The sequence below is a fragment of the Hakea prostrata genome, chromosome 6 (genome assembly GCF_041222555.1).
Source record: "Hakea prostrata isolate BN-2017 chromosome 6, UWA_Hpros_2, whole genome shotgun sequence".
Taxonomy (NCBI): domain Eukaryota; kingdom Viridiplantae; phylum Streptophyta; class Magnoliopsida; order Proteales; family Proteaceae; genus Hakea; species Hakea prostrata.
In genome coordinates, this window is record NC_142605.1 from 9654660 (window position 1) to 9681477 (window position 26818).

Sequence of the window (26818 nt, forward strand, 5' to 3'; positions counted from 1 at the left end):
ATGGGTCTGGGTGAAGGTGGTAATGAACTTGCCCCATTTGGAACTGGAAGAATATCAAGTCAGAATCTTGATGGTATAGGCAGGTGGATATCTAGTTCAAGAAAGGCAGAGTTGAGAGATGCCAATGAGCAAGGTAAGAGCCTTTTAAATGATGTTTAGTCTTGTACGAATGTTTTGGACCCAGTGAGAGAGCAAAGCACCCAAGTACTGAAAAGTACTTGGGGGCGGTTGCTTGAGGCGATTGATTGGAATAGTATGGGCAGATTGTATCTTTTGCCCTCGGCACCCTATTTAAAATTTAAAGCTTCCTAAACCCTATCTTTGCATTATTTTAATGCAACAGGCAGCTGTGGATTGCTGCAAGGTCAAAGAACAAGTGTAGGAGAAGAGAAGACCCATTCTTGAGGAGAATCTTGTAGAACTTCATTGACTTTTAGATCCTAGAAGTAAGTAAACCAACTACTCTCTCATTCCTTTATTTTTCTTCTATTTAAAGAGTGGTTTTCTTACAAAGATCTCTATTGGAAGAAAATTCGATTGGGAAAATATTTATTTACTTTTGTTTCCAATTAGATCACACCAAAAAAATTAGATATCATATCTATTTTAATGGCGAGTATTTTCAGTTAGAATTATTGAATTCTAGATCCAAGTTTTGTTTAGTTTTCCGTGTTTTCGAGGTTTAGAGTTTTATTTTGGGGATTTAAGGTTGTAATATAAGCCTAAGATCTTCCCAAAGTCTGTTCAAAATGAGAGATCAAAAGTTAGATTTTTGAACCTGTTTGTGCAACTAGAAGGTCGCTTCAGGAGGTCACTTGAAGCAACCTGCGAAATCCCACCTAACCCTAACCTTACTGTTGTGCTAAATGCATACCTACTATATACATTGTTCGATTTATTCTCGGTCATATGAATTGCCTAGTTTCGTTTGGTAGAAGTTTACCCCGAAGCTGATCTATTTCCTCTACTATTTCTTCTAGTGCTTCTATCTCCCTTTGATAGGAGGGTAATCTTAAGTCATTCCCATGACTGATCCTTCTATCCTTGTTGTTCTAGAGTGGATCTCCATACACTCTATAACCTTGTGTTTTCCCCACATGAGGATTTCGAAGGGAAATCAAGTGTGATCTTCATGATTTGTTATTCCTTCTAATTGTCTCAAGACTTCAAGCTTTCCATCTCCTATTCTTCAAGCAGAGGTTAGTAATCTCTCTTGTGTTGTATTAATCTACTCTTATTATGTGTCATTCTTTGTGATTGAGACTATGAAGAAGATGTTGCGTCCTTGCAACCATCTCTTCTACAACCTCCTTTCATTCTTAAGGTTTTATGATCTTCATATTGATCTTCGTCAAGATCCTTGTGAAATCTTCATGAAGCCATGATCATACTTTCGATTTAATTTCAAAGCATGTTAGATTTACTCCTTTGTTTTTATTACAAAAGTCTTATTGTTATTTGTTTTCCGTTGATTTTGGGAGAAGAAAGTTAAGGTAAAAGCGATGTATCTTCATTTCTTTCGAAAGCCTAGTACTCTCCCAATTTCGAGGACGAAATTATTTTAAGGGGGGGGGGGAGAATGTGAAACCCAGCCCAAACCTAGCTTGGGGCACCCTATTTGTTTTGGGTGAAAAAAGACTTGTTTAATGTTAGACCTTGAAGTTGGACCTTAATTTCAGTGTTGCGATCCTTGAAAACCTTAGGAAGTCATGTCCGACCTTTCCCTTAGTGTAGATCCATGTCCCGAAGTGACAGAAGTTGTCCTTGTAGGCCCTCTTTATGGAAGACATGGTATTTGACCCAAAACCCATGGATATGGTTGATGGTGCTCCATACTTGGATGCATTGTCAGTGATTGTTTTGAATCTGCAGCCTGAAGAAGATGAGCTTAGTTGGTGGACCTAACGAACTCCCGTGTTGATCCGAAGGTATTTCCGAAACTAGACTTCTTGATTGACTTGTAGGAGAAAAACCCACTCAATTTGACCCCGTATAGCCCTCCGAATCCCTGTTTGAAGTTGCTGTTCTTGTTTGGTTGACTGGCTAGTCAACCAATTAGTCGACCAAAGGAATACAAGCCCGAGAAAATCTGGTTTTTTGGTCATTTTGGGTTCTATTTGAAGGGGACTTTGTGGCTTAAGCCCTATTCTATTGCTGGGACTCTCTTGGGACGTGGGAAGGCTCCTCTTAGGCTCCTCCTTGGCTTTGGTGATAATCTTCTACAAGAATCATTGTTCCTCTTCTCTAATTTCATCTTCAAGGTATGAATTCTCTCACTCTCTCTGTAATCTACTCTCACCTCTTCTCTTTCTTGCTGTTGGGACTATAAAGAAGGTGCTGCAACCTTGCAACCACCTCTTCTGTTTTCTCTTTTGATTTGCCTAAACCTCATTTGCATTCTAGCAATGCTATGTTCCCTATACATGATCCCTAACCTTGCATTCTTATGATTTTCTTCATAATATCATGATTTTCATCTCCTAAACTGATTTGCTATAGTATGCTAGGTCTTATTTCTTGTTAATAATTGATTCTAATCCATTGTTCATCATTCCCTTAATTGATTCTATGAATTCCCTTGCATTTGCTATCAATTTCATTGAAAACTATAATTCTACCATATAGAAATTAGGGTTTCAAATTAGGGGTTTTCATTTGGGCCATTGGATCATGATAATATTTGTTGCGTAGTATTCTTATATTGCTATAATCAATCCCTCCAAGTTTCGGATCGATCCGAGCCCCGGAAGATCGGTTTCGGGCCAAATTTCCATTGTTGCCCGTTACTGTTCCTCTTGGTCGACTGGTCAGTTGACCAGTTAGTCGACCAAAGGTGAACAACAATTCTGTCTTTGCTCAATTTGCTCTGTTTGATCTCCGATTTGAGTGTTTTCTTCTCTAATGTTGCATATATGTTATCTAGGGTTCAAGTACTAAGTTGGGGACTATTCTAAGTGATCCTTGGGATTAGTTTCGACTCGATTAAGGTAAGGACGGTTATTACCATAATTACATGGATTATGTGAATATTACTTTTATGATTGGAAATTTAGTATACTCACCTTCTTTATCATATTTCTTACAATATATGACTGCAGTAAGTACTTCAAGTACAATAGTGCTATGTTTATCTATTCCTTTGTTATCATTGAATGTTCATTCTTGCTAATTACATATGCGATTGATCATGTTTTATTCAATATCTTCTATATGATGAAATATCATTTGTATATGATGTGATGGAATTGGGAATGTGATTGAATAGGTATAATTTGGGATTGGGGAAAGTCCTACTAACATTTTTGTCCTTGGACATCGGAGGGAATAGTATGGGATGTTCCCCGAAGGTGCCCATCGACGCTCTCCCGAATTATTGGATGACATACATAGTGTTGGTGCTATTTCTGCCGATTGCCTTGAACCGTAGTTTCTCGCACTGAACTCCTCAGATCTGATTCTATCTGGTTTGCTCTTCGATCAATCAACCTCTCACTCTTGAAAGAAACAGAATTACAGTAAGAAACGGAGCCGATCGTCTTGATCGGCGTCTCGTCTCCGATGGTCTAGTCAGTATGGTATCGATGGTGTTTACAGAGCTCTATGGAGCTTCTAAAATGCTAGTAATGGAGTTCAATCAGAGTGAGCTTAGAGTTTTGGCTGATTTCAGAGACTTACCTTCCTACGGATCTTCCCTTGCTTTTATACTGGCTTTCCCGCTTATAATTCTCTTTCAATCATGACCATCAGATCATCACTCCTTTTTGGACGTCTTTGATCATCATGCAATGTCTCTCAATCGAATCCGGCTGAGGTTGGTTTGACCGGTATAAACCAGTAGTGGATATATTAGTTACAACATAAGCCCCCAAGCCTGCTGATCAGGTTGAATCCAAATGAGACTCTGATCAGCAAGTTTTATCCTTTTCATCAAAATCACACAATATTCCTTGTCCAGCTATTACACCTTTCCTCCAGGTAATCCTCGATTTCTTCAAAACCTTGATGACGAGTTATCATATCATATCATCAATATCTTGAAAATCTGCTTATAACCATGTCCCTCATGAAATCATGTCCTTTGTATTGGTTGAAATTATATTACTGCACTCAGCCCCCAAATTATCTTAAAACCGGCTGAAATCACTGTCTTGTCAGACCTTTTCTGAATTTTCAAATATTACTTTTTAACTTCCTTAACGTTACCGCCGCTTGATCACTGATTTCGTCTTTTTCCCATGCATTACCATCATATTGTTCCCTTGCCCTTTCACACATCATCTTCATTCTTTTCAACTGCTGCTTTTCATACGTTAGCCGATTAATCCCACGCGTCGGTTACGAAAGGTAATGACCATTGATTTTGGACCATCGTGTATTTCCCCCTCCTTTCAAGAAATCCTCTCTCATTCTTTATATATATCTGTCAACTGTCGCCTTTTCCTTTTCGTACTCTGTTCTTCTTCGCGAACATCAACATACCTATCTGCTATCTCCTTTATTACTCCTTTTCAGATTTTACCTTTTCAATTTTCTTCTTCTTCCTTTCTTGTCTCCGCCATGGATCCTGTTTCCAATCCTTCAGTACCCAGTACCTCTTCCCAATCTAATATACCTCCAAGCAGCGAGCAAATGAAAAACGTGTCTGGTCCTTCTTCCTCCTCTCAGCATAATCCTTCAGACTGGAAACCGGTCCCGTATGCTCATGACGAAGCCATCCTTCTTTATACTCTTGTCAACATGTCCAGAGAAAAAATGGACCCAAAGCATGCTGGTCCTGAGTGGTATCCCACTAAAATAAAGAAATCCCACCTGGATTCTTATTTGGAAAGTTACCATTTTCCTTCTGATGCTAGAGTATGGGTTCCTGACTCCTCCGACCGTCATTACTCAGTTGATCCTAGTGTTATCACCATCTACCTTGATCACCTTGTTTCAGGTTTTAGAATCCCTCTGATTCCCGTAGTTCAATCTTTATTGGACTATTATCATGTCTGTCCTTCTCAGCTTACTCCAAATAGTTGGAGGCTGGTTTACTGCTTTTTTGCGTTTATTCTCCGGATGAATCGTGTCCCGTCTCGTTGACCTCTTCAGCAATTATTACACCTTGAAAGTATCCGCGAACGCGGATACCTTCACTTTGCGCGAAGAACCTGCATTTTGGGTGAACTGGGAAGAGAATCCAAAATTTTCATTGATTCTTCCATTCCCCATGACAACAAGCAATGGCGGGAAAAATACTTCTTCTACGCCATTCCAAATCCAAACTTCCGGTCTCGATGGTGTCTTCATTCCTTGGAATCCTTATCTCCTCTAAAAGTATGTCCTGTGCTTACTGAATATGACCGAATAACCTGGAGTATGATTCCGACTGGAACTCCCATAGATGCGGCCAAGTTGAAGACAGATGCAGGTCTCATTAGTCACGGCCTTTTTCCAGGTAAAGATAATAACTGTTGTATACCTTTCTATCTTTTTGTAATCCTTACTCATTATCATATATTTTTGCCATCAGAAGTAATTGCTCGTCCCATCCTTAATGTTGCTGACCTACGGAGAAGTGTTTCAGAGGAAAAGAAATCTGATTCTAGGGTTATTAAACCCTCCAAGAAAAGAAAACACACTGCCCGTCATCCTTCAAAAAGAAGAACTGCTAAGAGAGATTCCCCTGATCAAGAGAAAACTACCTCGGCTCCAGAAAGTGCCATCAGAGAAGATGCTGATGTGCAAATTGTGAAAACATTTGCAAGTGAAACCCCTGGTCCCAAGATGAGGACCTCCAGAACCTCCAATACATTGAGATGTAGACTTAGGTCTACAGGTCCAGTCTTTGACCAGGGCCCGTCTGGCTCAAAGAAGAAGAAGAAAAGAAGAAAAGAAATTCATACTGCCCCCACAGAAGTTCCCACTGTTGAAGATAATCCACGTGAAGAAATTCCTCATGATACTTCCGTCTTCCCAGAAAAAATGGTTGAGGACGAAGGTCAAGGTAAGGATTTATTTGACTATTCTTCTGACCATCTGAAGAAAATTGCTGAAGACATACTAACACATGCTACAGGTGGTATTATTGAAGAAATAGCCGATCAATTATGTGATGAAAATGTTGATGTTCCTGGCTCTCCCTTGGATGTTGTTGCCGAGGATCATGTGAATGAAATTTCCGTTTCCGTTTTACCTTTATCCATCCCTGTGTTGGATGTTGCCGTCCCAGATACTGATGTTGTTGCTGCCCCAGATACTGATGTTGTTGCTCCCCCAGATATTGATGTTGTTGCTCCCCCAGATATTGATGTTCCCCCTCCTGAGAAAAGTGATCAAGATGTTCCTCCTTTGGAGGAAAATAACCAAAATGTTTCCCATGGAATTCATGAAGTAGCTCTCCCAGAGAATAATCTTGTCCCACCTGAAGCTCTCATGGTAATTGACCCTCATGACGGTCATGAAGACCAAGAAGATATCATCATGCAGACTGGTTCAAATGATGCTGCAGTAAATGTTAATCCTAAGAATATTCTTGAGATAGCTGATCTCCAACCAGCCCCTGACCAGGTTGATGATACCATGAGCAATGCTGATTCCGGGAATCCTTTCCACCCTGAGTGGTTTTTAAAAGAAAATCATACGGCCAGCCGTAATTGGGAGGCTGCTAGAGAATGGGGTACAAAAGGCAGAATCCCTCGTGACAAGAAGAATACTGCACGGATGTCTGATTCTGATCTTTATTCTCATGGGTGGGGGTAAGAATTAGACCTTTTTTCCCTTTCTTTTATTTATAACTAATTTACTTTTGATCTGATTTATTGATTGATCAACAGATGTTTTGGGGCTGCCTTCAATGCATTTTCTGAAGTGTTGGAGAGAGAAAAAACTTTGTCTCAGGAAAATGATGAACTGGTCAAGAAGAACTTCGAATTGGTTAATGAGGTACAGGATATTCGAAGAAAATTGGGATCTTCAGAGAGAAAATTAACAGCAGCTGAGTTCAGAGAAATAGATTTGATGAATGATCTTGATAATTTGCATACTGATTATGAAATTTGCTCGACCATTGTGCTTGAATTGCGGGAAGAAGTTTCTATGTTGAGAGAAGCCGTTTTGAATCATAGGAATGAGCTTTTTCAACTTAAAATGTTAAAGGATGATGCCCTTGACAGGGCCAAAATTGCCATAGGTGAAAGAGAAGATTTTAAAGGAAAGCTAACCAGAGAATTGGTCTGGTCACAAAGTATTGAGAAGGAAAAGAATGAACTCCAGGAAAAGTTTAATGAGATTGAAAAGCTAAATACAGCTTTAGAGTTGGCACAAGAATATCATGTGAAAGCTTTCGGTTCAATTCTCACTGGAGAAGTCCGCTTTGGAGGATAAGAGTAATGGTTTGGAGTTAAGACTCGATGAGATAACAGAGAGAAAAGGATAATCTCGATGCTTCCTTTAATTTGGTTTCTAAAGAGAAAGAAAACCTTCATGCTCTCCTGGATGAAACTTTAAAATTCAAAACTTTGCTGCATGAAGACTTGGAGGCAGAGAGGAAACAGTTTGAGTTTGAAAAGAGAAGAATACAAAGTGAAAACCAGATAGTTTTAAATTCGGTTACCTCCTCTATGAAGGAAATTGGAGATAATCCAACTTTCCTAGGGTTTTGCAAAAATATGGTAAAGGACTGCTCTGACCAAATTTTTTCAGAGATCCTTAAGACCATCCTGGTTTAGATTTCAAGTTGTTATCCCCAGAATTTCTCCCCTTCTAGAACCTTTTTTGATCTTAGGAATTTGAAACATCCCAGTTCTGATTGTTCATCAGAAGATGATTCTGATAATGATATGAGTGATTCCTCCAGCTCTGGCCCAGATCATTCTGCCAGTGGTTCAGATGATAATGATGATGATAATTTACCTGCTCAAGGAGATGAAGATATTGCTGCTAATGCTGCTGTTGATGTTGATCCGTCTGGTAATGCTACAGATGTTGATCCATCTACAAAATCACACATATGAAGAAAACACTCTTTTTGCTTTATGAACTTACCTTTTTCTTTCTTGCCTACCTCTTTTGCATATGAGGTTTTTTAACTTTTTCAACTTTTATATGAATGAAATTTTCTTCCTTCCTTCTATTGTTATTATTTTTATATTATATATATATATATATATTAGTTTCGACATAATAGTATCTTTCGTAATGTTAACTATCATCTTTTAACCAATTTCATAATTGGTTAGATGTATATATCTTTGATCAAACTTTGTAAATTGACTTCTGCTGAAATACCTCTGATGAAAAAGTATTTGAAAGGAACTTTAATACCTGATCAGATACCTTGAGATGTTGATTTAATACCTGATCTGACCTTTGAACTTCAATTAATAGTCCTCAGTGTAACCTGATCCTTGAGTTATTTATTGATTAATTCCGTAATCGATCCAAATCTTGCCTTAGAAAGATGGCTACTGGAGCCTGACTTCGGAAAGTCGGGATCATTCCTCGGAAGGAACAATCCGGGATCATCCTTGCGAAAGGAATGATCCGTGATCAGCTTCGGAAAGCATGACCAGGCCTCGGAAGGCTGGCTACTTGAGCATGACTTACGTAAAGTCGGGATCACCCTCGGTACGGAATGATCCGTGATCAGCCGGAAAGCATGACCAGGCCTCGGAAGGCTGGCTACTTGAGCCTAACTCACGAAGAGTCGGGATCACCCTCGGTACGGAATGATCCGTGATCAGCTTCGGAAAGCAAGACTAGGCCTCGGAAGGCTGACCACTTGGGTCTGACTTCGGAAAGTCATGATCATCCTCAAAAAGAATGACCCTGGATCAGCGTTGAAATGGCTTGATCAGAAGAAACTGGTTCGCATAAATGTCTTTTGGATTAATAATGAAGAAGAAACTTTGGATGACCACGTTTAATAAAATGCATTCTCCAAGAATACCAGAAAATTCTTTCTACTGATAATATTTCTTAAGGTGAACTACATTCCACGGTCGTTTCAAACAACTTCCATGAGAGTCCTTCAGCCAATATGTGTTTTTGCTCACAGTTTTTGTTACCACATATGGTCCTTCCCAGTTTGCAGAAAGCTTTCCACAGTTCCTTGGATCTGATGCTGATTTTTTCCTTAAAACCAAATCTCCTACTCTGAAAGATTTATGTTTGATTCGAGCATTATAATATGCTGCTGTTCTCCTCTGATATTCCATATTACGGTATAAGGCCTTTTCTCTGACTTCATCTAAAAATTCGAGGTTTGCCGCAGTCCCTCTTCATTAGTTATTGGATCAGATCCTTCATATCTGTTTGATCCCACCATAACCTCCATTGGAGCCAATGCTTCTGATCCATACGCCAGTCTGAAAGGTGTTTCACCTGTTGGGGTCCTGACCGTAGTCCTATACGCCCATAGTACATGAGGTAGTTCATCAATCCACAAATTATGCGCTTCATCCAGTCTCTTTTTTATCCCCTGCAAAGGTGTTCTGTTTGTTACCTCAATTTGGCCATTGCATTGAGGATATGCTACAGATGAGTGTTTGCACTCAATATGATAATCTGCACAGAATTCCTTGAATCTTTCATTGTCAAATTGCGGTCCGTGATCAGTCAGTAGAATCTTTGGTAGGCCATATCTGAAGATGACATGATTTCTAAAGAACTTTTCAATTTGACTCGTGGTAGTTGTTGCCAAGGCTTCTGCTTCTACCCATTTCGTAAAATAATCGATTGCAGCCACTATAAACTTTTTCCCTCCAGCTGCAACAAGAAAAGGTCCCAACAAATCCATACCCCACATAGCAAATGGGAGAGGATTAAGAATTGATGTTAGCTGCTCTGCCGGCTGGTTCTGAATTGGTGCATGAATCTGGCATTGATGACACCTTCTTACATACTCAATTGCCTCAGATTGCATTCGTGGCCAATAAAATCCTTGTCTTAAAATTTTATACGCCAAAGCTTTCCCACCTAAGTGGTTTCCACAAATTCCTTCGTGAACTTCGGATAAGGCATAAAGAGCATCAGAGGGTCCCAAACATTTCAAAAGTGGCCCAGAAACTGTTCTTTTATATAATAACTCATTTTTTAGAATAAACCTGGCAGCCCTTCTTTTCATAGTTCTGGCCTTTTCCCTATCTTCAGGAAGAATACCATCCTTCAGATACTGTATAATAGGATCCATCCAAGATATCTCTGCGTCAATTTCCATTATCTCTGGCTCTGAATATGCCGGAATATCTAGCTCCTCATAATATACAGTTTGTGGAATAGAAACAGACTTTGCAGATGCCAATTTTGCCAGAGAATCTGCTTCATTATTTTGATTTTGAGATATCCTTGTGACTGAGAATTGTGCGAACCACTCCTTACATTGTGATACTTTTTTAAGATAGCTGACCATTCGATCATCTTTCGCACCATACGCTCCCGTGACTTGACTGACCACCAGCTCTGAATCACTTTTTACTTCGATGCTTTGAACACAGAGAGATCTGGCTAGTCATAACCCTGCAATAAGAGCTTCATATTCTACTTCATTGTTTGAAGCATGAAAATTAAACCGAAGTGCATTTTGAATTACAAATCCGAACGGACTTTGTAAAATCACTCCCGCTCCTGATCCCTGCGAATGACTTGACCCATCTACATGTAAGGTCCACACAGAAGACACCTTACTAGAATCTTTTTCCTCCTCTGGTGATGAAATACTTTCAGCAATAAAATCGGCCAAAACTTGTGCCTTTATCGCAGTTCTAGGTTTATAATCTATATCATGTTCTGTTAACTCTCGCCCATGATACCATTCTCCCTGCCAGATCAGGTTTATGCAGTATTTTCTTTAAAGGCCAGTTAGTAAGAACAATAATTGGATGAGCCTGAAAATAGGGTCGGAGCTTCCTGGCTGCTACTATTAAGGCGAAAGCCTGTTTCTCAAATTCCAGATATCTAGATTCTGCATCTAACAATGTATGGCTTACAAAGTAGATAGGATTTTGAATAGTACCTTCCTCCCGGATTAACACCGCGCTTACCGCCGCCTTTGAAGAAGATAGATATATCTGCAAGCTTTCTTCGGGCTTTGGTCGAGATAAAGCCGGTGGATTGGTCAACCTCCTCTTCACTCTTCAAATGAATTCCCGACAGGTCCTCGACCATTTGAATTCGTTGAGTGCATTTAGATTCTTCAAAGCCTTGAAGAATGGTGCACACTTATCTCCCGATCTGGATATAAATCTACTTAATGCTGCAACTCTTCTGTTAAGCTTTGAATTTCTTTCATCTTCTTTGGGAGCCGTCATATTTAAGATAGCCCTGATTTTTTCTGGATTTGCTTCAATGCCCCTCTGTGTGACCATGAAACCTAGGAATTTACCAGATGAAACTCCAAATGCACACTTCTCAGGATTGAGTCTCATTCCATTTCTCCTCAATACATCAAAGCACTCTCTTAAATCGACGAGATGTTCAGATTTAAATTGACTTTTTACAAGAAGATCATCTACATAAACCTCCATATTTCTTCCAATCTGATCAGCGAACAACTTGTTCATTGCCCTTTGGTATGTTGCACAAGCATTTTTTAACCCAAAAGGCATAACTTTATAACAATAGCTTTCCCGATTGGTCATGAATGCCGTGTGAGGTTGATCCTCCTTCTTCATAAGAATTTGATTATAACCTGAATAAGCATCCATAAAACTCAACATTTGCTGACCTGATGTGGCATCGATTAGCTGATCAATTCGCGGCAAAGGATAGCAATCCTTGGGACATGCCTTGTTCAAATCAGTGTAATCTACACACATTCGCCATTTTCCATTATGCTTTTTCACCATTACCACATTTGCTAGCCACCTTGGACACTCGATTTGCTCAATGAACTCATATCTCCTAAGTTTGTCCACTTCAACCTTAATTGCATCATGCTTTTCTGACGAGAAATTCCTTCGTCTCTGTTTCACTGGTTTGATAGATTTATCTATCCATAAACAATGCTCCGCCACCTCTCTGCTTAAACCTGGCATGTCTTGTGCTGACCAGGCAAAGACATCTACGTTTTGCTGAAGAAATTCTTTCAATTGCTCCTTGTCTTGACTGTTCTGATCAGCTCCTATCATGGTCTCTTTTTCTGGATTCTCCAAACCAAAACAAATTTTTTCCAGCTTTTCTACCGGTTCACCTCTTTGAATTTTTTCCTCATCCCTGTTATCCGTAACTTCAACAGTAAAGGCGAGTGCCTTACCTTGTGCTTTTGAATCCTTCAAAAAAGTTGTATAGCTCTGCCTTGAAGTTTTCTGATCCGATTTGCATTCTCCAATGCCTCCTTCTGTTGGGAACTTTACCTTCAAATGTCTTGTCGAAATTATTGCACCAATAGTATTCAACGTTGGTCTCCAGAGAATTATATTGTATGCTGATAGACTTTTTATTAACAAAAATTTAGTAACTGTAGTTACCATTTGTGGATGTGTTCCAAGTGTTATCGTTAGCTCCACAGTTCCCTCTACCGAAGTAGACTCTCCAGAAAATACAAATAGTCTTGTGCTGCAAGGTTTTATCTTGACCGTATCCAACTTCAATCGCTGAAAAGCTTCGTAAGACATGATGTCTACAGATGATCCTGTGTCTACCAGAACTCTATGAATATCTCTGTTTGCCACCTCGATGACCACCACAATGGCGTCATCGTGTGGTTCTTGAATTCCTTCCATTTCTTCCTCCGTGAAGACTATTTCCTTCATCATTTTGATTCTTCTAGGAATAACATGAGATTCGACAATATTCACATACCTGGCATGAGCCTTAGATTTTGAAATTGAATTTAAGTCCAAACTTCCCAGGATGGTCATGACGGGGGACTGCTTCTGTTGAATCTGCCGATTTTCCTGCTGTTTAGTATTTTCCTCTGGAGAGTTGTACTGAAAATCTCCCTTGGCTTGTTCTTCTCTAGCTGGTGTTCGATTGTTCCACCTTCTCGGCTGATCAACGGCATTTCTTCTATTTCCCCCATTTCTCTTTTGAACATATTGGTCCAATCTTCCTTGGTTGATTAGTCGTTCAATTTCATTTTTCAGAATTCTGCAGTCATCAGTATCATGACCATGATCTTTGTGATATCTACAGATTCTATTCGGATTCCTCTCATCCGCCTTTGCTATCATAGGTAGTGGCCATTTCATAAATCCCTGATGCTGAATTTGCATCAGAATTTCTGATCTTCTTGCGTTGAGAGGAGTATAGTTTTCTTGGAATGGATTGGGAATGTCCCTTCTGTATTGACGATCAGGAATATTTCTTGAAAAGCTCCTGCTATTCCTTCGCTCTCTTTGATCTCTCTGATCAGATTTCACAACTCCATCATCTTTCCTTTTAACTCCACTGCGATCAGTTTCTTTTCTTGCTTGGAGAATGTCTTTCATATTTGCATACTGATTACAGCGAGTCGTCAATTCTGCTATATTCGCTAGCTTGTTCATGATCAGGAATTCCAGAAGATGCTCATCTGTTAGGCCTCTGAACATAGCGTCATATGCCACCGCCTCATTCAAATTTTTAATTTGAATTGACTCCTGATTGAATCTCTTCATATAATTTCGAACTGATTCTCCCGATTTTTGACGGATTGCAGCTAAGTTATCAACAATTTTGCTGCTTTTCATGCTACTTTGGAATCTTGACAAGAATACTTTCGTCAAATCCTTAAAATCCATAATGGAATCTGGTAATAAGCTGAAGAACCAGGTTGTTGCAGATCCTTTCAAGGAAGATGGAAATGAGCGACACTTTAAAATATCAGAGTTACCTGCTAGCATCATAACAGAGTTGAACTGAGCCAGATGTTCCATTGGATCTGTACTTCCATCGTACATCGTGAATGTCGGAAGTTTAAAATTGCGCGGCAATGGTGCTGACATAATGTCTTTAGCAAATGGATTCTGGTTCATTATTTCCTCAGCTTTTTCTCCCCATCTTTATTCACCAGTCGTTAAATCTGATCATCGAGGACGCGAAATCTTTTACTGATTCCGATCCATAGACTTCAGATCTGCAATCTCCTGATTTTCCTGTTTCTCTCTTATCTCTCCAATTCCCAACGCTTCTACTCCTTTTGCTCCAGATATGACTCAATTGATCATCTCTGGACGATTCTCGATCTTCAGTCTCTAGTGGAATATAGTTTGGATCCGCACTTTCTCCTGATCCTTCCTTCAGAAATGATCTCCTTCGGCTTCCTCCTGACTTTTGTATCTGAGAGTTTGGGACAGAGGTCGCTTTTGCTCGGAAAAGAGTTCGAGATCTTCCAGCTGACAAGACCGGAACTCTTTCCTCAGGATGTACTCCGATCTGCTTGATGAAAGTCCTCATCAGATTTTGTGTCTCCAGTATTTGGTGCTGCATGCTCTCAAACCGCTCAGCGATCAGATTTGGATCTAACTTTGGACGAGATGTCGCCAATGTATCTGCTAATTGTTTCTCTTGCCTTTCAAACTGATCAGTTGGACGAGGTGGAGAATGATCCTCCAGCATTCTCAGCCTCTGTCGAGTTTGCATCACTGGAATTTGCGACATCAGAACCACTTCTCTTGTTCTTCTTTTTGGATTTACTCTCCTTGGCTCCCTCTGGCTTGTTTCCGCCATTTCTATCGGTAATTCCTCCTCTCGCTCAGGTGATTGAGCCATAGCTTCTGTTTTGACTTGAGTTCCCACAGACGGCGCCAAATGTTGGTGCTATTTCTGCCGATCGCCTTGAATCGTAGTTTCTCGCACCGAACTCCTCAGATCTGATTCGATCTGGTTTGCTCTTCGATCAATCAACCTCTCACTCCTGAAAGAAACAGAATTATAGTAAGAAACGGAGCCGATCGTCTTGATCGGCGTCTCGTCTCCGACGGTCTAGTCAGTATGGTATCGATGGTGTTTACAGAGCTCTATGGAGCTTCTAAAATTCTAGTAATGGAGTTCAATCAGAGTGAGCTTAGAGTTTTGGCTGATTTCAGAGACTTACCTTCCTACGGATCTTCCCTTGCTTTTATACTGGCTTTCCCGCTTATAATTTTCTTTCAATCATGACCATTAGATCATCGCTCCTTTTTGGACGTCTTTGATCATCTTGCAATGTCTCTCAATCGAATCCGGCTGAGGTTGGTTTGACCGGTATAAACCGGTAGTGGATATATTAGTTACAACACATAGGACTTGTCTAGATGTATGACTAGGGTGGGCTTGTGGTGTCGGGGCGGGGGGGGGGGGGGGAGGGGGGGGGGGGGGGTGGGGGGGGGGGGGGGGGGGGATTTGTGGGCGCTCAAGTCCGATAACCATCCCGTGAGAGGACATAGATCGCATTGCAGATACCCGAAAGGGGCCATTTATTGGTAGGGTTGCAAATAGCTAGACTTGGGCTCATGGGTGCTCGAAGATCGGTTAGTCATATCCGTGAGAGGATGTGAGAGCTTCCCGTCTACTATTTGTGGATGACCAATAGGGTTGATGAGTCCGGTAAGTAATATCCATGACTCTTGTGTGAAGGATACTATAAAGGATCGCCCAGGGTGAGGAATGGACATATCTGGATCTGACATGATATGACTAAGTAGATGACTTGCATTGGGCTAGGCTTTACTGTGACATGCACCAATACTTATACCAATGGTGATGTGAGAGAGCGGTGACTTAAACCCCAGCCATGGATTGTCCGAGAAGGTTTCAGGACCCAATTCCCACTGGAGAACCCAAGATACCGAGATGGTTGAGGGAAGAGTGATTTGAGACCTACCCAAAGAAGTATGGTGCTATGACTTAAAGCATGTCTACCTATAGAGACTAGCATACATAGAGTTAGTTTCATACTTGCATCATTTGTCTCATATCATCTTACATCATGCTATGTTTCATACCATGTATCTGTGTTATTATGGAATACTGCCTTGCTGAGTTCTTTTGAAACTCACTCCTTTTTGCAACATCTTTTGTTAGACTTATCTGCAGGTACTACTACTGTTGACTATGATGGTCAACACTATGAAGACCAAATTGATGACTCATACACTACTGATCATGGTGACTATGTTGGTGAAGACTATCAGTACGAGACTGATATTCATCATTGCGAATTCGGCATTGTCTAGTTTCATATGATTATGTTATTAAGGAAACATTGTATAAATCAGAAGAAATTGTAACTTAGTTGCTTACCTTTTTCTTTCCCTTCTTTTGAGAACCGGTTGTAACCTTTACTATTATTTGATCTACCTTCCGTTGCTATTGTAGAGTTGGTTTCCGCCTCAGTCCACATTTTGACTATTTATTTTATTGGTATCATTTCCACACTCTGATGTTCTCTGTGATCCTTCTGAGATCCTTTCCTTGACTTTTATTTTAAATTACTTGAAAATTTTGATTTGTTCTTGCTTTTGATTAAATTATTGCGCTAAGTGGATATGATCGTTCCTAAACTTGATCTTTTGGGTTGTGGATCACTCCACCGGGTAATCCAGATAGGGTACCCCCTGGGTGGATGTGACACAACTGGTCCAAGCAACAGCCCCAAGTGACCTACTGATTCCCATAGTTTGTTTTACTTATGTTGCTTCCTCAGTTTGAATGTAATAATCTGAACTTGATCATGGGACTTATTGGGATCTGCTAGAGTGTATGTGTCACATCCTCCCAGCCGGTACCCTATCTGGCATACCCGAGAGTGTGATCCATAGCCCGAAGATCAGGTATCGAGTAATCAACCTCCCACATAAACAATAACATAATCATGAACAATCATAATAAAAGTGCGGAAGATAAACCATAGATCCAATAAGGAAAGAATGAATCATAAATAAATCAGGATACTAGATATAATCAGAGTGTCAAACAGATAAGTAAAGTGAGGTGAAAATCCCACTCTACAACCAGCGGAAAAGTAGCTCTACAAGAGAATAAACTAGACAAAATCTAATCCCAGTAGCAAGTACAATGGGTAACTAAATTGTTCTCCACTTTATAGACAACATCCTTATAAGTGTAAATCTCATAAATGGCACAAGGACGCTTCCACTCAATGGTCGGACTAAGCATCGTACGGAGCATAACCACTCGCGGGATCTTCAGTGTAATTGTGGTAACCGCAATCACCTTCCTGGAGATATGCCTCTTCGCCTTGCGCTTCTTCATAGGAACCGTCATAGTATTCAGTACCTGCAGGATAGTCTAACAAACATTGTACAATAAAGGAATGAGTTTCAAAGAAACTCAGTAAGGCAGTTAAATCCATAATAACATAAATGGTAAGATTTCAGAACAAACATAAATGCAATATGATATGAGACAAGCAATGAATGAATGAATCTAACTCTATATATGCTGGTCTCTATTGGCAGACATGCTTTAAGTCATAGCACTGTACTTCTTTGGGAAGGTCCGCTCACATCCTCAACCATTTAAGATATCCTGGATTCTCTCATGGATCATTTCACCGGTCTTGAGCAGCCGATTGGTAATGGGTCCTTCATCCCTCAGGACTAACCATGGTAGGGGGTTAAGTCAACACACTCTCTCACAACCATTTGGCATAAGTACCGGCGCATGTCAGGGAAAAACCTAGCCAAATGCAAGTCTTCTACTTAGTTACATCAAGTCGGATCCGGATACGTCCATTCCTCGTCCACGACGATCCTTTCCGGTATCCTTCACACTAGAGTCCTCATAGTCCCTGACTACGGACTCATCAACCCTATTGATCATCCACATATGGTAAACGGGAAGCTCTCACATCCTCTCACGGGTTGGTTACCGGTCTTAAGCGCCCGTGAGCCCAAGTCTAACCATATGCAACCCTACCAATAAATGGCCCCCACAATGTGATTCCTGTCCTCTCACGGGTTGGTTACCGGTCTTGAGCGCCCATGAATCCCCATTGCTACCACGGGTCGTTCGGTCTCAATACCCCTCCGATTAGGGTCTGACATAACAGGACATCCTAGCCAAACACTACTAGACAATCCAAGATATGTCATCCAACAGTTTAGGAAGGTGTCCAGAGGGCATCTCCGGAAACATCCCATAATATTCCCGTAGTAGTCCAAGGACAGAAGTGTCAAAAGGACACCTCTCCTTTCCAAACCATACTTAAGCATACACATGCATCAATTCATATCATCACATATATGGTAACTTCATATATGGAAAGAAATCAATAATTACAATCAACTTGTATATAATTGGTAAGTAAATCATACATGAATCAATTCAATATGAATAAGTAATGCTACTGTAATCAAAGTTATGCAACAGTAGTATATCGTTGTAAGAATCTAATTAAGGAAACATATCAATGATATTCAAATATAGAAACTAGATTCATGCTATTTATGTAATTAAGGAAATAACCATCCTTACCTTTTATAACTCGCAAAGGAATCCTAAGAAATCAAGTAAGATCTTGGCAAACTTGAGAAGAAGGTCCTAAACAAGTGTATACAACATATTAGGAAAGATCCCTATGAGAAAAGATACCAAAACATCCAACACGGACCAATTCCGGAGTTCCTGTACTCATTGGTCGAGTGGATTGGTCGATTGGTCCAGTCGACCAATCGATCGACCAATGCAGAAGAGCCTAAAAAAAACAGAGTTTTAAGATATGAAATCCGAATTTGGTGGTTCAAAAGGGTACTAATCAAGGGGTAAACTACATCAGTAGTATTCTAACATATAGGGGACCTCAAAACATTAATCCAAACAAGACATCAAGTTCCAAATTAGGAAACAAAAAGTTACCATAATTAGATCAACCATGGGTCTTGATGAATTCGAAATAGAAATCAAAGACAAGAACAATAGGAGGATGGATCATTGCTTCAGGTAAAGGTATCATGAAAACATACTTAGATCTTCAAGGAAATAGGCTTAAAAGCATAAATCTAAATAAGGAAACAAAACCTACCATATATGTAACTACCATGATTCATGAAGAACACATAGTATGGTAGAAGAGAACAACTAGAGATTGATAGATCATGGTTCATGAAAAGAAAACACAGCAATTGGCTACTAACATGATCAATATAGAAGATCCAAGGAGATCAGAATTCAAATCAGAAGTTTAACAAGATTAGATCATGGTTTGATCATGATTCCTTCAAAAGCTTGCAATGATCATGGTTAAGATCATTGTTCTAGCCTCTAATCCTTAGGATGATCATGAGAGACAAGTCCAGAGATGTTTGCAACGAGAGAATGCAGCATCTCCTCTCACTGTCTCAACTCAAAAAGGAAAGAAAATAAGAGATAGAGGAGAAGAAGAGAGTGTAGACATACCTTTTGATGAAAAGGAAGAGTTTTGACGAAGATCCGTCAAGAAAATCACCAAGGATGCAAGGGAGATGACTTGCAGAGGTCTTTGGTTCGTTCCAAAGAGTTTGGAGGCAGAAAATACGAAGTAGACTCGAGATTGGACTTAAATAGAGCAAGAAAAACCTAATTGCCAAAGACAGCACCCATTGGTCGAGTGGATTGGTCGACTGGTCCAGTCGACCAATCAGTCGACCAATGCTGACAGCAATTCCAAAACAGGGAATTGAAGACCCAGATCAAATCCAATCCTAAAGGGGTTTTGCACACATGTCAAGTGACTTACCTAATAGGTAGAAATGCCTTCAAACCAAGATAGAGAGCACTCCAAGTCCATCAACTAATCCGATCTTCATCAAGATTCAGTTTCCATAAATAGAACTTCATCATCAACTTTCATGGATTCAAAGCCAGACACCAAGTCCTCCACTGGGATGGCCCAAAGCTGACTTCTTACTTTACTTCGGGTCATCGGACCTACAAATAACAAGGTTTCCGGGTCAAGGTTAGGGCTGGGTTTTACAGTATGGTTGTGAGGAATTAGGTCATTTATCCAAGGAAAGTTATATCGTCGAAATTCATTTTGCTGAATTTCGGTGGTTTTTGATTTATGGTGAACCGAAATCGAGACTAAACTCGATCAGTAATATTGCCGATTTTTTGGCGATATCTTGCTATTCTCAGTGAGTTTTAGCGATATATTGGCAAAATATCGATATTTTGCCGATTTCTTGTGATTTTATGCGATTCTTTGCAATTTTTAGGCAATTTCTCTCGTGATTCTACAATAGAATCTTTAGGATCAATGGACAATCTTACCAATTCTGTCCCAATGATTCCAAACTCAAAAGGTAATGTGCTAAATGTGATTAGGGAGGAGAATCTACATAGAATATATTCTGGAAATAATTCAAATTAGGAAGATATTTTTATAGCAAAATCTTCAAGATTAATGAGAAATCTTGTGAAATCCCGCTCAAACCCTAACCCGAAAATCTATATTGTAGGTCCGAAGATCCGAAGTGAAGGTAGAAGACAGTTGTGGGCCATCTCTGTTGAACCCATTGAGTCTGACCTCGAGCCAATGGAGATTGATGATGCAGTTTCTTCTACGGAAACCCTGACTAACTTTGAGAAGAAGTTTGCAGCTTGTTGGTGTTGAGATTGGATGATGGACTTGAGTTCAAGTTTGACACTTTTTGAAAGGTCCTACAATGCTAGGTAACACCCTTTGATAAATTGGAAAAGGACCCAGTGGAACTTGTGGATTTTGGAGACCAAAATATAATTTTTGACCTAATTGTCATGCTTGGTCACTTAGCCTTGGTCGCTTTAAGCGACCAACCACCAAGGGACCAACCCTCCTAGGGACAGTTTGGTCACTCTTTGGAATTTTAGGTTTTCGAAGCCCTATATATTCCAATTTCGTTCTAATTCATCTCATAATGTTCTAAAGCCGCTAAAGAATGTGGGAAGCACCTTTGAACACTCTCATCGAAGCTAGGAAGATCCTCAAGCATTTGTTAAAGTTCCTTCCATCGAACCTTCTTCTTCATGGTTAGTAATCGCTCTCACTTTCTCTAAGTCTACTCTCTCCTCTGTTTCTACCCACCTTTGTGATTATGATGAAGGTCTCATGCCACTGCTACGACCTATCCTTCAATCCTCATAGTCTTAGAGTGAAATCCATTCACTATATTCATTCCATGAACTACACAGGATGATTTCGAAAGGAAGTCTAGTGTAACCTTCACGAATGTATATTCATTTGAAGGATTTGACTTCTACTTCATGATTGATCTATTCTTAGGATAGTTTTTGACCATGATCTATTGTTCCCTCTTTCCTAGAGTGGATTCCCATTCACTCTAGTCTTTCCGTGAAATCCGCGAACTAATATCGGTAATAGCCTATTTTATGATTCAATCGAACTTCTTTTCCGTTGACCATATATGATGCTTAGATCATGCTAGATAGTCTTCTTTTACTGTTATTGATATTCCCTTTAATTTTGGAGTGCTTCGAATCCTGGACCATGAGTTTTTGACCAAATTAGGGCTTGTTGTCAGTACACAACAAGGTTGGTCGCTTAAAGCGACCAACCATAAGCGACCAACAGTGTCAGTGACAACAACTTTCACTGTTTTGGTCAGGTTTCATCTCCAATCCTTTGGGATTTGTTCCTAATACTTAACCTATATTTGTTTAGGGTTTCTTTGGTAACTTTACCTTCTTACTTATGTTGGAATTGATATGCATGATCTTACTATTGTTCTTTGAACTTGTTTATAATTGAAACACTGCTATAACTTTGTAACTACAGTCGGATGTTACTTATGTGAATTGCTTATCCATTTTGAATATGAATGATTGGATATTATTTATATCAATTGCTTATCCGTTATGAATATGAATGATTGGATTGCGATGTGGTTGCCTAAGTTGTGACTGGGGATGGGGAATGCCCTTTTGGCATTTCTGTCTTTGGACACCAGTGGAGGTGGTATGGGATGCTTTCCTATGATGTCCCTTGGCGCTTTCCCTGATTACTAGTTGACATACTTATGGCATGTCTAGCAGATAGAACTAGAGAATGGGAGTCAACCCAAGAGTCTGAAAGGACTAGTAGGGGATATTTTGTTGATAGCCAAGTTCATAAGGAAGCATAAATAGATAATATTTTAAAAAAAATAGAGACTTTTGTAGTTAAGGCTGCACCACCACCACCAAGTCAAGCACATTTATTTTACAAATCTATTGCTATGTGTGCATGGTGTTAGTCTCCTACACATGTAATTGAGGAATGTCCTAGGTATTCTGGAGGCCAACATGAGAATGTCAGTGCGATGTTTCCAAACCCGTACAGTAACACGTACAATCCTGGGTGGAAGAATCATCCTAACTTTTCATGGTCTCAAGGGCAAAACCAAAATGGATTAAGCAATTATTCCACACAAAATCACTTTGGTGCCCCTCAAAAACAAAGTGCCCAATTTTCTCATAATCAAAATTTCCAGTTCCCTCAAGCCTCTAATTTTCAGAATGCCAATTTAGCTAGGCCTGCCAATCCACCTATTGTGCCTCGTATGCCTCATATTGCACAAAATCAATCACCACCTGGTGTCAATAGAGGTAATAATCTAAAATTTTCTCGTCTTTCTACCTTAGAGAAGAATGTGGAAGTACTTTCCAGCACCTTTATGACTTTAATGGAAAAACAAATTTCCACTCTTGCAAGTGCTTTGTCTGAGAGAGAAAAAGGTAAAATGCCTAGCCAGTCTGAGTTAAATCCTAGCACTCAGATTCAACAAAGGCCACCAAATCAAGTCAACCAAGTTGAAACCACTTCTTCTTCTTTAGAGCCAATTACTTCTGTGTATGCATTGAGAAGTGGAAAGGGGTATTTAACAGGTGAATCTCCTATTATTGACCAGAGCAAAATTAGTAACCATCTAGATGCGGAGAATGCTCAAGTATCTCCTAATGAGGGTTTGTCTAAAGAACCCTTAGAAGTTGAGGAGGAACCAATTGCTTTAGAGGTACCTAAGTCTGATGAATCATTATTTGAAACCTTGAGAAAAGAACAAACTTCAAGTGAGAGATCTTATGTACCTAAGGCCCCTTTTCCTAGCCGATTAGCAAGTACCAAAAGGAATGAAAATGTTGACAAAATTTTAGAAGTTTTCAAAAATGTGAGTGTCAACATTCCACTTTTAGATGTTAATTCTCAAGTCCCTTCTTATGCTAAGGTTCTTAAAGATTTGTGTACTCAAAAGAGAACCACAAATGTCCCAAAGAAGGCCTTTCTAACAGAAAATGTGAGTTCAATCCTTTCAGAACAAGTCCCAATTAAGTATAGAGATCCAGGAAGTCCAACAATTCCATGTGTTATTGGTGATAAGAAAATAGAACATGCTTTACTAGACTTGGGCGCTAGTGTTAATTTATTACCGTATACTGTTTATAAACAATTGGGTCTTGGGGAACTCAAACCAACCTCGGTTACTCTCCAGTTGGCTGATAGATCTATCAAAATACCCAATGGAATAATTGAAGATGTGTTAATTCAAGTAGGAGAATTTGTTTTTCTTGTTGATTTCATTGTCTTAGACACACATCCAGTTACAAATCTTAAGGACCAAATTCCTGTGATATTAGGGAAACCATTTTTAGCTACAAGAAATGCTCTTATTAATTGTCGAAATGGTCTTTTGAAGTTATCATTTGGGAATACATCCATTGAGTTCCATGTCTTTAGGTTAGGGAAACAACCAAACTTTTATGAGAATATTAGTATGTTGCAAAGCATTTCTGATGATATTGATTTCTCCATTGAAAAAGGTTTTGAGGATGATTTTTACACTTGTTTGGAAGAACTAGAGGATATAGGGAGTGATTTTTTTTTTCCTGATATGATGAGTTTGCAACAATTTAATGAACCACTTGGTAAGTTGTCTAGAAATCTTCCTGTCCCATCTGTGGTTGAGGCCCCCCAACTAGAATTGAAACCTTTGCCTTCGACTCTTCGGTATGCTTTTCTAGGCCCCAATAAAACTCTTCCTGTAATCATTGCCTCTGATCTTACCAAAGACCAAGAGGATGAACTTCTTAGTTTTCTTAAAGACAATCAAGAAGCCATAGGTTGGCAAATGACCGACATTAAAGGAATTAGTCCCTCCATAGTTCAACATCATATAAATTTGATTGATGGATCCAAACCCTCTAGGAGCCCCAAAGAAGGGCTAATCCTGTGATGAAAGAAGCCATTCACAAAGAAGTGTTGAAATGCATGGATAATGGGATTATCTATCCCATATCAAATAGCCAGTGGGTAAGCCCAGTCCAAGTTGTTCCTAAGAAGTCCGGAGTCACAGTAGTTACATCTACTACCAATGAGCTCATCCCAACTCGTATTCAAACTGGTTGGCGTGTTTGTATTGATTATCGGAAGCTTAATGTAGCCACTCATAAGGATCATTTTCCTTTTCCTTTCATTGATCAAATGTTAGAACGTTTAGCCGGCCATGCTTATTATTGTTTCCTTGATGGTTATTCTGGCTATAATCAAATCCCTATAGCACCCAAAGACCAAGACAAAACCACATTCACATGCCCATATGGAACATATGCTTATCGACGCATGCCCTTTGGGTTATGCAATGCTCCTACCACATTCCAATGGTGCATGATGAGCATATTTTCAGATATGGTAGAGGATTATTTGGAAGTATTTATGGATGACTTCTCTGTTCATGGGTCTACCTTTTCTGATTGCCTTCCCCATCTCCTCTTAGTTCTTGAACATAGTAGAGCCAAAAATTTAGTTCTTAATTGGGAGAAATGTCACTTCATGGTGAAGAATGGAATAGTCTTAGGTCGTATTGTTTCTAAGGAAGGAATTATGGTTGATAAGGCTAAGGTTGATCTTATCTCTAATTTACCATCACCTAAGAGTGTCAAGGATGTTAGATCATTTCTAGGTCATGCTGGTTTTTACCGCTGCTTTATAAAGGACTTTAGCAAGATAGCCAGACCATTAACTTCATTACTTGCTAAAGATGTCCCCTTTCATTTTACCTCTGAGTGCTTACTATGTTCTGAACTATTGAAAGAGAAGCTCTCCACCGCTCCTATAATATAAGCACCAAATTGGTTAGAACCCTTTGAGTTAATTTGTGATGCTTTTGATTATGCTTTAGGGGCAGTTCTAGGTCAAAGGCTAAATAAGATGCCCACTGTGATTTCTTATGCAAGTCAAACCCTCAATGATGCACAACTTAACTATATGACAACTGAAAAATAATTTTTGGCTGTTGTGTTTGCATTAGAGAAGTTCTGCTCATATTTGATAGGTAGTCATGTAATTGTTTACACTGATCATTCAGCTATCAAATATTTGCTACAGAAGAAGGATGAAAAATCCCGACTCATTCGTTGGGTCTTGCTACTACAAGAGTTTGACTTAGAAATTAGGGACAAAAAGTGAACTGAAAATTTAGTTGCATATCATCTATCCCGCTTTTCTAATTCTAGAAAGGAAGAGAGTCCAATTCTAGAAACATTTCCAGATGAGAAATTGTTATCCGTAAACACGGTACCTTGGTATGCAGATATTGTCAATTATCTTGTGACCAATGAAACCCCATCTCATTGGTCCACCCAAGATAAATATCAGTTCCATTCATAAGTGAAATATTTTTTTTGCGATGATCCATACTTGTTTAAAATAGGTTCAGATCAAATCATTAGGCTTTGCATACTTGAGCATGGTCTGTTCTTTCATTTTTCCATGATCATGTGTGAAATCCAGCCCTAACCTGACCCTGACCTTGACCCGGTAACCCGGTTGTTTTTAGGTCCGAAGACCCGGAGTAAAGAAAGAAGCCAACTATGGGCCATCTCAGTAGAAGACATGGTGTTTGACTCTGAACCCATGGATGTTGTTGATGGAGTTCCATACTTGGATGTCTGTGTGGATTTGGAAAGGAAGCTGCAGTTGTCTGAAGATGAGATTAGTTGAAGGACTTGGAGTATTATCTGACTTGGTTTGAAGGTATTTCTTCACACTTGACATGTTACTTGATGTGTATGCAAAAGCCCATAAGGTTTAAAGCCCATTTGATCCTCCAAATCCCTGATTATTCCTTTACTGTCTGCCTTGGTCGACTGACTGGTCGAGTGGGCCACTTGACCAAGCACTCGACCAAAGGAAGGTGAAATCCGAGAAATTGTAATTTTAGGGTTTTTCACTCTTATTTAAACCCTACTTCGTATTTCTTTGTTACGGCTGCCTCCTAAACACTTTGTGAACGTGAGAACACCTCTCCGAAACTCTCTCTGGTGATTTCGAAGATTCCTCTGCAGATCTGAAGCCTCTCTTCTCTGTTCTTACAATTCAAGGTTAGTATCTCTTCTGAATTATTAATTTTCTTTTCTTGATCTTGTTCTTGATTGAGATCAGGAAGTTGATGCTGCATCCTTGCAACCATCCCTTCATGATCTCCTTCGTTTCTTTGAGATCTATGATCATCATCATGATCTCAACCCTGGCCGAAGATTTTCTTGAAACCCTAACCCTAGTATGATCTTCTGAAAACTCTTGTTAACCTCCCATGCGAGGGAAACCTCATGGGCAATGTTTCTGTTAACCTAAATTAGTTTTCCTATGATTTTCTTATTGCTTTTGGCCAATTATTTATTTTTCTTTCATTCTGTGATCTCAACCTTCTTATGGGAACCATAAGGTTGAAACCCTAATTTCTTGGGCTAGATCAAGAACCCAAATTTTCCCCATGACTTGATGTTTTTATCTTACTATATGATCCTAATATACGTTAGGAAGTTCCCCTTCGAATTTCGAATCAATCCGACTTCAAACGAGGAAGTTATGGCCAAAGCAGTCTGTACAATTCCGTACCGACTTGCTTGGTCGACGCCTTGGTCGAGTGGGGCACTCGACCAAGCACTAGACCAAAGGAGTCAGTAG

At 39.7% G+C, this 26818-nt stretch overlaps 1 pseudogene; it reads left to right on the top strand.

The window, feature by feature from the left end:
* On the top strand, positions 1-25519 carry LOC149012212 (uncharacterized; annotated as a pseudogene).
* The last annotated feature ends 1299 nt before the right edge of the window (positions 25520-26818 follow it).